Source organism: Motacilla alba, chromosome 1, assembly GCF_015832195.1.
Source record: "Motacilla alba alba isolate MOTALB_02 chromosome 1, Motacilla_alba_V1.0_pri, whole genome shotgun sequence".
Taxonomy (NCBI): domain Eukaryota; kingdom Metazoa; phylum Chordata; class Aves; order Passeriformes; family Motacillidae; genus Motacilla; species Motacilla alba.
This window is the reverse complement of record NC_052016.1, coordinates 56,685,399-56,698,899: the sequence shown is the minus strand read 5'-3', so window position 1 is coordinate 56,698,899 and position 13,501 is coordinate 56,685,399. Positions and strand designations below refer to the sequence as shown.

Sequence of the window (13,501 nt, the reverse complement as noted above, 5' to 3'; positions counted from 1 at the left end):
GGGCCCGCCCCGCTCCGGCAGCCAGCGGAGGCGGAGCCAGCGCCCCAGGTATTTCTCGCTCCCTCCCTCTCTCCTCCGCGTCCTTCCGCCCCGCTCCGTCGCTCACGCGGCGCGGTGGGAGGGCCCGGCGGCGAGGGCCGGTGCTGCGGCGCCTCTGCGGGTGGGGAGGGGCCCGCACCTGCTCCCCCCAGCTGAGGCCCGGAGACGGCGGCCCCGCGGCGCTCGCCCCGCTGGCGCGGTGCCCGCGGCAGGGAGTTGATGATTAACCTGCGGGCCATTGAATGCCTGCCTAAAGTCGCGCCCAGGGTGGGGTTTAACCTTGTCCGAGGCCCGGTGCCTCTCGTGTGGCTCTCTGCCCGAGACCCTGGGGCGGCCGGTTCTGCTGCTGCCGCCGAAGCGCTGCGGGGATGCGCGGCTCCCTGTTGAAAATATCTGCTCTAAATCTCAGCCTAGAGCTCGCCTCGCATTCGTTTTTGGAAGTTTCAGGCTCAAGAGGTCGAGGTGATGTGGGGGTCTCGGCGAGCGTCTGTGCAGCAGCAGCAGCCTCGGGCTGCAGGAGCTCGAGTGTTTGCGGCTGGCACTTGAATCCGTGCTGGCCCCTTTTCCTCGGGCTGAGCTGCAAGGAGCTCAGCAGCTGCGGCATTTAGGTCAGTGCTCCGCTTCTCTTGCGTCAGGAAAGCTGTCAGTGCGGCCCCAGCCTCCTGCTCCCCGGGGCTGCAGGAGGGAGTGAGTCAGGAGACTGAGTGTTCCAGTGCTAGCACAGAAAATGCCTTCTCTCCTACCGCCTGTCTCTGCTTTCCTGACACGCTGCTCCTGGTTGCGTTTTTAAAAAGCGCTTAGCGCTGTATGATTTACATTGCGAAATGATGTGTTACTATAACGGGTCCGCCGTAACATCCGTAATCTAGTTTGTTTTTTTTTTTTGCTGTAGTTATTCCTTTAATTTGTGCAGCAGTGTTGTCAAAGTTGAATTAATGTTTGAGAGTGTTTTGTTCTGTTTGGAGGAAGTTTTATGCCTGATTGGAGAAATACTGCAAGGAAATTTGTGAAGAATTATGTCACGAGTGCTTATTTTTAGATTGATGCTGGGGTTTGCTTCATTAGTGCTTTGATTTTAGTGCAGGTTTTACCTTTTCCCAGGGGTGACTAGAGCCTGCCGTTTTGTTTTGGCCTTCCACAAACTTGTTTCAGGTGTGTACAGCCTAAGAGATAATGTGGTAAAAGGTGTTTACTTTATGTGTTTGTGCTCTGGAAGGATTAAGTAGATGTTTTTCCTGCTTATTGGCATGGGCTGGTTTTGAAAAAGCTCTAGTACTAGATCCCAGTTCTCTGGTAAGTTAGAATTCATGACTTAATACTCTTAAGAGTATTTTTAAAGCTACTTAATACCTCCATTCTCTACTTTGTCTCCTCCCTCCCACCCCAAAGTTTTTTGGTAAATTAACTTATGTTTGGGAACAGACATTTTAGCAGGGTCTAGGAAGGAATACTTTACAACGAGGGTGGTGAAAAACTGTCAGGTTGCTAGAGAGGTGGTAGATGCCTCATCCATGGAAAGATTCAAGGTCATTTTGGTCAGGGCTCTGAGCAAGCTGGTCTTGTAGATGTCCATGCTCATTGCATGAGGTTGAACTAGATGAGCTTTTAAAGGTCCCTTCCAACCCAAAGTATTCCATTATTTCAGGTGTTTTTTATATACCCGTGGGTGCCACAGTAGGATTTACTGGTGTCCTTTATCTTTTTTCCTTCCTGACATTCAAGTTGATTAAAGGAAAGCTCCTGCCACAGACAGAATCCAGAACCTGAATTTTTCCATATGCCTGAGGAACAGAATTTTTGCATTGGCAAAGAAAAGAAACGGATTTTTTTCATCTGATTTTACCATAGAACTTCATTTGTCCTGAACGAAACAGTCCTATAGTAATAATTACTACATGCTGCCAACTCTGCAGTCATTAGGAATTGATTTGAGTGTTCCAGATGTGGACTGGTAATGACTTTGGGATCTAGTTAGACTGCCACTTGCTTAAATGGAGTTTTGTCTAGCATATTGTGTCAATTTGACTAGATTTGGTTTTGATTTAACTAACAGTGCATGAGCACATGGCTTATTTCTTGTTTTATCAGTTTCTATCTGCCTTTTGAAACTTTTTTTCATAACATAGGAAGAATTAGGAGGGTTTTAAGATACAATTTTTGAAGCTCCTTTGGTTCAGGCAAGTGAATGAACATCCATGTCTGATTTAACTTCCTGAATCAGGGAATTGTCCTCTTGTTGCACTCTGTTCAAGCATTATTTGCCAACTTTGTGATTACATGGACACAGTGAAGACTCAGAGTCTCCCCCCAAACCCCAAGATGAACTCTTGAAAGTGTTGTTTAAGGCTTGATATATATATGTATGTATGTATGTATATATATATATATGTATGTATGTGTGTGTGTATATATATATATATATGGTGCTTTCAAAGAGTAACAAATCTGTACAAGAAACCATTATCTGGAACGTAGTTAGGAACGTTGGGGAAATAATATTCAGGGCATTTATTTAAAAAATTGTACTTGGGCTGAGAGCATATGCTATTCATGTGCATCTTCTAAAAATATTTTCACATGCAAATTACACACCCGCTGGCTGCTCAGTTCTAACCATGTTGTTACTGCGTGATGGTCTCTGAGAAACTGAGAATGGAGTGGGAGGTACCAGCTGAAAACTTTTGCTCTGAAGGTTTTGTTTCTTGGATTTTACTTTTGCTTGACTTTCTTTCTTTTTCCAAAACCTAACATGAGAACATTTCCAAAATGACACTTCGCAAGTTTAAATTTTAATGTAAGAATAATAAAGTAACTAATTATATATGTACCTCTTTTTCTCTGTGTAATGCTTAAATATATTAATTATGTTCTCTTTTTCAAGTACAGACCACAAGAAAGCCATTGTCTCGCTTAGATTATCTTTTTTTGTATATGAAATCAAGGTGACTGTGATTGTAAACTTTCTTGCATTCCTCAACTATTTTTAAGCCCACAAATAAGTAACATTACTGATTGGGATAGATACACATAGTATCCTTTTGCTATTGCATTGCAGTACTTTAACCAAAGGGAGGGAGTTCTTTTTTAAGAGAGAGATCCTAAAATAAGAGGCCAGATTTTTTTTGTCAGCTGCTGCTTGTTTAAACCCTTTATTTTTTCTGGAGTAAAAACTTCTTACATTTTTATGACTCATTTTCAAAAGTATAGGAAAAAAAAAAAAGTGCTGCATTTTTTCCCTACTATGGTGCCTGTAGCCTTGACAGAGCAGTAGAAATCTATATATTGCTCTGAGGTAAAGGTAGATTTCTTTTTTCTTCTTGGGTCTTATAAGAGTGCCTCTTATTTTGTCATCCTTTACAGGAGTGCTTTTTTTGCTGTGTAGAAAGAGAGAAGCTGAACACTTGATACCTGATGCAGTGCTCTCAGAAATCACTGCAAAGATTCCCATTTGGGAATTGCAGCTGGCCTTCAAAATAATTTCTTAATTTTCATACTATTCTTATTTTACCTCCATTTCCTACAGCCTGTAGGCTTCTGACCCCATTCTAGTAGGGAACAATAGCCAAGAGTTACCTTAGTATCTGTTGTGTTTTGAGAAATCTTTCTAGTGGGAAAATACCAGTGATGAAATGTTGTTTCTGAAACCCAGGGAAAGCTGACTGCTGTCTGATATTATCATAGTGGTTATGTAGTGCATTTGTGTCCTTAGGAATCTTCCAGTAGTTAGGATATGTTTCTGTTGTGGTGTTGTATTGTTAGTCTTGTGAAAATGAGCAAAAATAGAAAATGCAGCTTAACGTTGATGGAAGGATTTGGATAGGACTCAGCATGAGGTAATATAACAACAGTCAAATAAAATTCATGTCTCTCTAGTGACAAAGATACTGGCTAGCTTGATGTTAAGGACTTGAAAAACTGATGGGAAAGTTTGGAGTTGCATTGGTTAAAAGACTTACGAAGTAAGAAGGATTACAGCAAGCGAAGTGTTTTAAAATTAAATGAACAAATAGTTAACACTTGCCCAGATGTGATACGCTGGTTTCTGGTTTCATACATTAATTACTCTTTTAAGGCAGGTTATATTTGACTCTCCTTTTTTGTTTGGCCTTTATACTGTTTTTCTACTCTTCTGTATGAAAATCTGGAATTTCTAAGGTGGTTTTAGGTTTAACTGATTGACTTCTAGCAGAATTCCAAGATGTCTTTTCAGTAGGGTTTCATTCATTTTGAGAATAGTGATTTTCAGCAGTAGTTGCTAAAGACAGTGTTGTACAGGAATTTAGGAAAACTGTGATGGTGTAAAAGGTGCTATCACTCTTTTGTGTGTGTTTATAAAAGGGAAATTAATACTAAATTATATTTATGCCAGTAAACAATAATTGATAAAATGACACTTCCAGAAAGAATCTTAGTTGTTTTATTCTGTTTTCAAAGTAAGTTTATAGGCTGTTTTGCTTTCTTGAACAAAGAAGGGGTAATCAAACATATTAGTTAAAGTTGAACCCTTGTGAATCTTGAGAAAAAAAAAAAATCTAAGTATCTTGGCTGCAGAACCCAGTTCCTGTGTTAGCAGAGCAAAGAATATTAAGTAACACACTCGCTGTCCAAGAAATTGGCCAGTTCTTTTTACACTCCATAATGTGTAAAAAGATATTGAAGATATCTTGAAGATATTTTTGAAGATATTTTTCATGTATTCCGATACTTTTGAAGGAAGAAGTCTTTTCAGGTAGAAGATATTTTTGAAGATATTTTTCATGTATTCCGGTACTTTCAGAAGGAAGAAGTCTTTTCAGGTAGACTAATCCTAAGTTTGTAAGATGTCAATTGATACCGACAAAGGAAAAAAGAACAATGATTCATTTTTAAAAGTGAAATTTGGAAGTGACAGATTATTCATTCTTACTTACTATTTAAACTTATACTGATGTAGCATTACCTGTCCATTAGAGACTTTCCCTTTACCTGTCCATTAGAGACTTCAGGTACCCTCTGGTACTTGAAGCACTTGAGCTACATTTTATCACCATTATCTTGTGGTTCTTTTCTTATTAATCTTGGAGGTTTTTGCAATCTCCTTTGGTTAAACATCCAGTGTAAGGATGCTGATATTGTTACAGCCACTTTACACTGGTGTGTGAACAGAGGCTCCAGCTTCTGGCGTGTCTTTCAAGTAAGTGCTGTGCTGTGTAAATGCAAAGAAAGACTGATGCTGAATTCTGAAGAGTTTCAAAATGCTTGTCCTGTCTCCTCTTTCTGGCCAGCATATTGCATACTTCCCTGATTTTTCACCGAGTTGCTTGAGTCTAAAGAGTTTGTTAAAGTTGGTAGGACTAATTCTGTGTGAGCTTAAAGCCCTTGCAAAATCTTTCTTGTTTCTGAGTTATCCTGTGGTGGTTTTGTTTGGTTTTTTAAATGCCTAAAAATTTTTTTGAATGTGAAGTCATTCCTTAGGTAGGGCTAATGAAAGAAAATAATTTGTCTTTATTAAGGTATAGGACCCAGATATTTTTATGTGACAGCTTTTATTTGCTTCTGGTGCTGAATCACCACATGATTTTATTATGCTAGTTGCTGTAAGAATGCATGTAGTTCTTCACCCTCAAATAGGAGACATTTTGGGCCTGGAGACTACTACCCTTTTCTAATTTTTTTTTTCTTTAATCTCCAAACTGTTTTTAGAGCATTTTTTCTGTAATTCTTGGACCGTGGGTTGACAGGGGGTATAGAGTGTGGATGAGTGGGATCATGGTGATAAGAAAAATTATTACCTTTTTTCTCTCTAGCCTAAAATTTCAAAAGTTCAACTTCTAGCTGAAATAAAATATTGCTGAGTTCTGGTTTGCTGATGTAAATTTAGCACCTCTCTCCTTCTCAAATGTTGCAACCCATTGACCTGTTAAGTGTATCTAATTGCATGTCTTCCCTGTCAATCTCTCAGCCTCTCTTTGTGCTTTAAAATTAGAGATATGTTCCAAAGCTATGGTAGTGTTCAGTACTTGTTCTGTGTAAAGCATCATTTCTACCTTTGCCTTTAGAACAGAAGGAATGGCTGTAATTGTCCTTTTCAGCCTGATAGTGCTTTTTCCAAATATCAGAAATGTTATTAACTAGGCAGACTGGTAATTTTTATATAACCTGTGGTGTGCTAATGCAGAAGTTTTGAGGTGTGCTGATGTCATTCTCTGTACACAATACAGTATAATTGACACAACTCTTTGTTTCTCTTTTTTTTTTTTTTTTTTGGTTGCTTTTTTCCTAGTTAAAAGCTTTCAGTAAAGTAATTTTGCACCTTGGCTAAAACTCAAAACCAATCATCTGTTTTTTACATGGCAGCAGCACCTAGCAATGTGTGGGCATACCTGTGTTGGCAACATACCACGGAGCATCTCCTTGCAATTTATTCTCTCTCCTCTCAGACAGGATGCAAGGACAGGGGACGTGTTGCTTGGTAGTCAGGTATTGACCTTCCTTTCTCAACTAGTGTGCCAAACACCACACTTCTAGACAGGGCTGCAAACATGGAAATGCAGTTAGTTTTATTGCAAACAACTATTTTAAAGTAAATTTTTTCTTTCTACAACACAAAAGCACTAGAGTTCATTGTTAAAAGGGAACTTAAATATTTAGTAGAATCAATTACTCACCTTTATTAATCATAAAAGATATTAAAGTTTCTTAACACAAGTATAAAATAAAGATATATATAAGTAGGAATTTGCTGGTGAAGATGCTCTGTCAGTTTGAGAATCTGACTGACCTCTTGTTTTTGGCTTTAGAATTGCTGGCTTGATTGTTGTCTCTTGCTGCTTCCTACCTGCATCTTTGAACCATGTCCCTTTCTTTCATGACTTAATAGTTGATGTGGGTGCACCATCCTGTGACCTAACTTCTGCCACTTAAACACTGGTGGAAAATTTAACTGTTTTCGTGGATGTTGTTGGAGTATCCTGTAGTTTAGGTGAGGACGAATAGGGACAGGCCCTCTGTGCGACCTAGCAAACAGCAGTGGGTACTAATGAATGCTTGGGGAAGGCGTGAAAATAATGTCTGGAACTGTAGAATTTAGAAGGTTTTCAGTGTATATAAAAATATCCTAGAACCCAGTGTTTTAAAACACCTTTTGGATGGTCCTGAGGCCAAGGTTAGCAAAGCTGCTAAAGTAAATTTCTTTTTTTCTACATATTCTGCTATTTATTTCTTGTTGCTGTTGGTACTACTTAAATAGTGCCTATATTGTTTATAGTAGTGCCCACAGTATTAATATTTGAAGTTACTTACAATAGCAGGTATTAAATGTTCAAATGAAATCATTATTTAGAAGATGAAGTTTTTTTTATTTAGTTTGTTTGGCAGAGGTCATGTATTGTCATGCAGCATAGATAAACTGTCACTATTTCATACTTCAGAACAGAGGATTTTACTGAACTAATATAAGGCAAATTTATTTTGTAATGCAGCTTGGGTAACCATGTTTTTATAAAACATTTCAACTTCTTTTGTTATTACTTGTGGATTGTTTTAGTGAGGGCTTCTTAAATTATTTTTTTTTTGTAATTAGCAACGCTGCGCCATATTTCATGCATGAAATAAAGATGTAAACTTATGCACAAATCCAAAATGGAGGTCCTTATCAGAGCAAAACTGGGGGAACAAAACAAAATGGCAGGACTATAGCAGAAGTTCCCAAACTTACTCAGCTGAAGTTTGGTCACTGACCTTGATATCTAAAGGACTGTTGGTGCCAGTGGTGTTAATTTCTCTTTACAGGGATTTTTTAGGTTTATAGGTTTCTCTCAGGGCAGGACCTCTATCCCACAGTCATCAACCTGTGGACCTCCTGAAGCCAGGACCCGACCCTGTGCTTAGGAGTTCATCACCCCCTACTTCATTCCATCCTTTTGTCATCCATCAAAATCTACCTCTGTACAGCAGGTCCCCTTGGAAAGCTGCTCTCATAGCAGTACCTGATTGGAAGACATTTGAAGTGAAATGCAAGCGTGGTACTGGTTCTAAGTACAGTTGGAAGTGCTATAATGTTCCATGCTTAGGAATAGTGTGTGGCAAGTGACTGGTCCCACAAACCCTTCTGCAGATAAGTAATCCTATCAAAGGCAGTTGAGTGCATTTGATTAAGGATTACATGCGGTAAGTGGGCTGCAAGGTTGAGAGTACAACTTGTATCATTAATGAGTATTCACATGTTAATGCTGCTTTGATAGAGATTGAACTAGATGACCTTTTAGGCCTGTTCCTACTAGAATGATTTTTTGATTATCACACTTGTATTATGCAAATAGATAACTTCATTTATTAAAAAAATCATTAGTTGGATAAGCTAAACTCTCATAAGTCACTGCCATTATTTTACCTAATTGCATTATGTAGTAGCATGGAGCTGCAAATTTGACCCAAGTTTAAGATTTAAAACAATAAGAGGAATACACCCATGCCTTTTTTGTGTATTGTTTCAAATTCTTTGTATACAGTTTTATGTCAGATTGAATTCCTTTTGTAGGAATTCTTTCCTAGCATACAGTTGACTTATTCTAGAATTAGTCCAGAGCAGAGTGCCTGAAAATTTGATGCTTTATGTGCAATTGAGGTGTGTGAATGGATTTAAACTTACTCTGCCTAATTCAGGTACCACTAGTACTGAGACTATGGTAACAGAGGCATCAGTGCAGGTTAGCAGCCTAAGAAAGGCTTAAAGCCCTAAAAACTTTCCAAGCAAGGACTCAATGTGAGAGGGCATTCTTACGTTTAAAAAAAATCCCAAACCCACTACCACCTCAACAAGCCCCCCCACTGTTAGAATATACTATGTAGAATCTGAATATGTGTAGATGTTGAGACAGAGCTGGTTGAGTTTAATAAACAATAATCCTTCTCATGTGCAGGGAATCATATGGATTTTCTTCCTGTGTCTGGATAAACTTTGTACCCATTGATACTTCTATAACTGTTCTCATTTAGTATTGTTAATTACTTACTTTTAAGCAAGAAGTTGGTGACAGGAGAGGAAATCTCTTAACTGCTGCCTGTTAAAAGGCCGATCACTTTCACTTGCATGCAATCAGAAATGTTTTTATGTAACATTTTAAGCCTCCCAATAGTTGCATTAATCTCAGTAACAGGCTATAGTTGCTGTCATGTCTTATTTCAGGAAAACACTTGGTTGTATGCTTTTATTTAAAAATACAAGGAGTATGGTAACATCGCAAGTAATGTGTTACGGACTTGGCAGGTCTCTTGGGCTTTTAGGGAGTATAGAAAGCAATTAAAAGGAATAAGAGGTGCTAGGAAGGAGTGGAGTTATTTCTTTATGCTGCTCTGCACCACAACGATGTTGTGGGCATTTTATTCTTTTCAAATAATGTTGATTGGATGTTACCTGATTATGGGATTAGATTGGTGAAAGACTGAATGCTAGAATGAAGTGCTAAAGACTCCTGAGTCACCAGGACTCCATGCTATTCATTCCTTTAGTGGTTCTAAAGGATGAAGTGGCTGATCTGCTAAGAAGAATGCATCTCGTTAGGATGAGATGCTGTGCCGGGAGACCGGAAGCTATCAAGTGCTGTACATACTGTACTTCTAAACGGAACACAAAGAGCAGAGCTGGAATTTGCAGACCAAGGACTCTTATTTTAATGCCACTTAAGTAGCTTTGAATTCTGCATGGGTAGTCTAGCAGTTCTGTGAGCACAAGATACAACAGCTTTCTATGCAGTGGTATCTTAGAGGTAATGAAAAATACCAGCTGCAGCTGGGGTACTTGTCATGTGTCTCTTGCTTGTGTGCTTGTTCCCTAATAACAAGGGCATAGACTGCAGTCTGTCCTTCACTTTGGCCTGTTTGTGGGTTGGTCTTCTATATCTATCTGCCCAGTACTTGGATTTCTGAAATCTCTGAATTCTTATTAAACCATGAATGACTTTTCAGTTTTCCTTTTTGATAAAGTCTGAAATGAGGGAGTGGATTTGAAAGTTAGAAAAAGCAAGGCCCAACCTAAGCAGAGATGTTTAACTGCATTAATCTCTTCTGTGTTTAGCAGTCTAAACACTGACTAAGTTGCTTCTGTTATTAGTAGACAAGAGAAGGATGAACCTATATACTGATAAACTCACGCACCCTGTTTAGTTCATCCCACCTTAAACTTGCAGCATATGGCCTTTGGCAGGAAATTGTACCCCACAGAATTTTGGTGAGGCTCTACAAGTTGTCATTTTTGATGCCATTGTGGGTATGATGACCCGTGATGCAGAGGAAATGAAAGTTAAAGCAGTCCAGTAGTATGCTGTGCTGCTTTCAGTGGCAAAGCTGTGATGTACCTTGTAGTTCACACTCAGGTGACAACAGCAGTTTCTTAAGTACTGACATTTATAGCCTCAATTAGCTGTGTAGTCTTGTTCCCTCACTTTCCCTCCTGTTTTATTAGCACAGTGATTTGTACCATCATGCAGTGACTTGAATCAGAAAATTGATCCTGACTTTGAGAGGGGTGTGTGGCAAGCAGCAATTTCTAACCCAAGCTAGTTCCTCACTCTGGTCTAGTGGGTGGCTTCACCAGGAGATGGAATCATGGCCTAAGGATCAGAACAAGCAGCAGGAGGGTCCTCTGTCTTTGAACTGGCATTTTACCAGAATAGATGCTCATCAGATTATGCCTCTGGAATCTGTGACTCATCTTGCCCTCAAGTAAGCATCCCAAGTAAAATACGGAATACATTCTGTAAAATCAGCGAAAGTTGTAAGAAACTTGAAGGCAGCCTTCTCAAGCTGTCTAGCACCATGGTGGTAGATGACATTTGGTGGTTTTAGTTACAAAATAAGTCATGCTGGAAAGAGTAACTTGGATACTTGAAGATAATTCTATATTACAAGCAAATGTTCTGCAAAATACATGTATCATTACAGATACCCAGGTGAGAGTCTCTTTGAAGAGAAGAAATGTATAATGTATAAGAAACATCCATAAAATGTATGGAAATGGTGCTCTGCATCATTAAATGGAAGTTCCTTATCTGAGCATCTCTGCTTAGATGAACTGTCTGTCTGTTTTAATGAATTAATTTATCCTTTATCAATCACTGCATATATATATCCTTTATGTATTTTAAATGCTATTGTTAAGTAACAAGTTCTTGAAAACTAAGTAAAGTGTTTTCAGTAACTTTAGACCAAATAAAATTGCTGTATTTCTTGCTTTCAGTTCAATTACTTCAGATGATCTGTAAATTTTCAATAATGGCAATACATTCATTCTGCCATTTGGAGGAGCCTGTGCCACAGAATAATGATCTGAAGAAAGCTCACTCATTTGCAAGAGTCTTCATTTGGGAATTAGCACTGATGCAGCTCAAGGGTGCTTTTTCAAGTCCAGGTACGTTTTGTTTAATTATATTTACTTGGGTTTGGTATGCTGGCATTTCATTTACATTAGCATATATGCTGTGTCCTGTCAGAGCCTTTGTGTTGGTCATTTGATGCATGAAGTATGTTGAAATTAAAAGGCACATGTAGGAGTAGACATACGAGATGAGTAGAGGGAAATAGTCTGGAAAATAATTCTGGCACCGTTTATTATCTCTGGAGTAGCTGTCAGTGGAGCTGTTATGATCTTAATGACACGATTCCTTTTTGCTGCATGCTTTTTCAGACTTCTTGTATGTGTTTATTACATAAATTCGGTATTTTGCTAAGCCTGTGTTGTTGTTTTCCATCAAGATGTTAAGTCTCAAGTCATTCAGAGGCAGTAAAAAGGGAGGCAAAGTTAGTTTTTCACAACTTCGAAAATTTTCTACTTTACAAAAATCACCCTTGGAATTTAAAAAAAAATTATTTTAATTTTATTTTTTCTGAAGTGTGTTATTAAATCTTGGCATTGTAACACCTGACCACGGTTTAATTTTAGACTAATGGTTTCTGTATGTAGTGGTTTTTTTTTTTCAAGACATCCAATTATTTTTATAACTTAATCATGACTTCACAGCACAAGTTGATTTCTAATAATATTCTGTATGGGAGCTATATGCAATGTACATTCAATAAGAACTATTAGCAGTAAATTAATAAAATAATTGTGACTATTTAAACAGGCACTTGAATTTCTTGTATTCTCATTGCAAACTGTGGGGATTCTTTAACTGGCGATCAGTTTGGTGTTCCAACCAGCAGACAAATAAATGATAATTTGGGAAAAAAACCCAACAGCCAAATGCTTCTTATCAGGTAGAGTACAGTTTGACAGCCTTTTCAGTGATGCACAAATCAAGAATCTTTTATTGATATCTGTCGACTCTGTTAGTTAAATTAATCGTTTAGTTAGTTAAATTAAATTTATTAGTTAAATTACTCGATCACTTGAATCTTTCTAGATGCATATATGATCTGAGAAGACTTAATATCATTTGTCATGCTAAAAATCCTGCAGAATTAAACAGATTTCAAATTTCTCAGGTATATTACTGTGGTATCTTTTGGGTCTGAAAACAGAGGCTCCTGTTCTGTGTGTTTTCATGCACATTTGACTTCCTGTCAGTGCTTTCCTGGTAGAGAACTGAGAACTTCGGTCACATAGAAAGAGCATAATTTTTTTTTCAAGTGTAAGCCTTTAGTTTAGTCCCCTTATTCTTGTAGGAATCATGGAAGTGTTGTTTTAAATAAATGCTTTATAAATATAATGGATAATTAGAAGTCAGAAACTAGTTTAAAATAGCTTTTGAACTGTTAGTGTACTCCAAACAGGGAAGGCAGTAGGGAAAAGGAGGCTGTTGCTTCAGTGTACTTTTAAAAATTGAAATGCATGTCAATAAAATCATCACAACCTAGACTTATCTGGTCCTATTTTGCAGTATGAATGCTATGAGTAGTGTTCACTAGATACAATTTTAATTTTTTTAATGATACAGAATTATAAAAACTGAGAGCTTTGGTGTATCCAAATTTATTTTTAATGTAATTGAAGGACAATATTTATTCTTAAGCTTATTAGGTCCTGTTGGTGAGAATCTATTCTGGCTACACATGAAGTCAAACTTGTTTTACTCTTGCCCTACTTTGGGTTCAATGGAACACAGTTCCATTGAACCCAAAGTAGGACAAGAGTAAAACAGAAACCAAGTTCAGTATTATTCATACTAATGCTTATGGTGTCTATAATATGGATATTGAGAGCAGCAAGTGTATTTTTTTTTCAGACTCTTTCAGCTGAAGTGTTATTTTCCCAACACAACCTCTGGTACAAGGATAAAATTGGGTTTTTTGGTCAAAGAACAAAGTCCTGTATCTGAAGAGTAAGAAGGTAAGGTATTTGAGATTATATCATTTCAGCAAGCAATTAACAGTAATTTTGGTTATTTGTTACTTTGCACAGAAATATACAAAAAGACTTGATTCATCATGCATTAAGAGGTCTCAAACATTTTGTATCAGTTCATTTTTGCTGGCTGGGATTTTT

At 38.1% G+C, this 13,501-nt stretch overlaps 1 long non-coding RNA gene across 6 annotated transcripts in view; it reads left to right on the top strand.

Moving 5' to 3' along the window:
- The window catches only part of LOC119699416, a 33,320-nt gene continuing 19,819 nt past the window's right edge, over positions 1 to 13,501 (top strand). Inside the window, exons 1-4 of one of the 6 annotated variants that reach the window (XR_005256416.1) lie at positions 277 to 647; positions 10,597 to 10,740; positions 11,255 to 11,425; positions 13,242 to 13,345. This is a non-coding gene — a long non-coding RNA (uncharacterized LOC119699416). Of the gene's footprint in view, positions 49 to 276; positions 648 to 2,429; positions 10,741 to 11,254; positions 11,426 to 12,140; positions 12,274 to 13,241; positions 13,346 to 13,501 lie in introns of those variants that run through there. The other 5 variants (XR_005256415.1, XR_005256419.1, XR_005256418.1 and 2 more) reach the window with 5 other exon arrangements.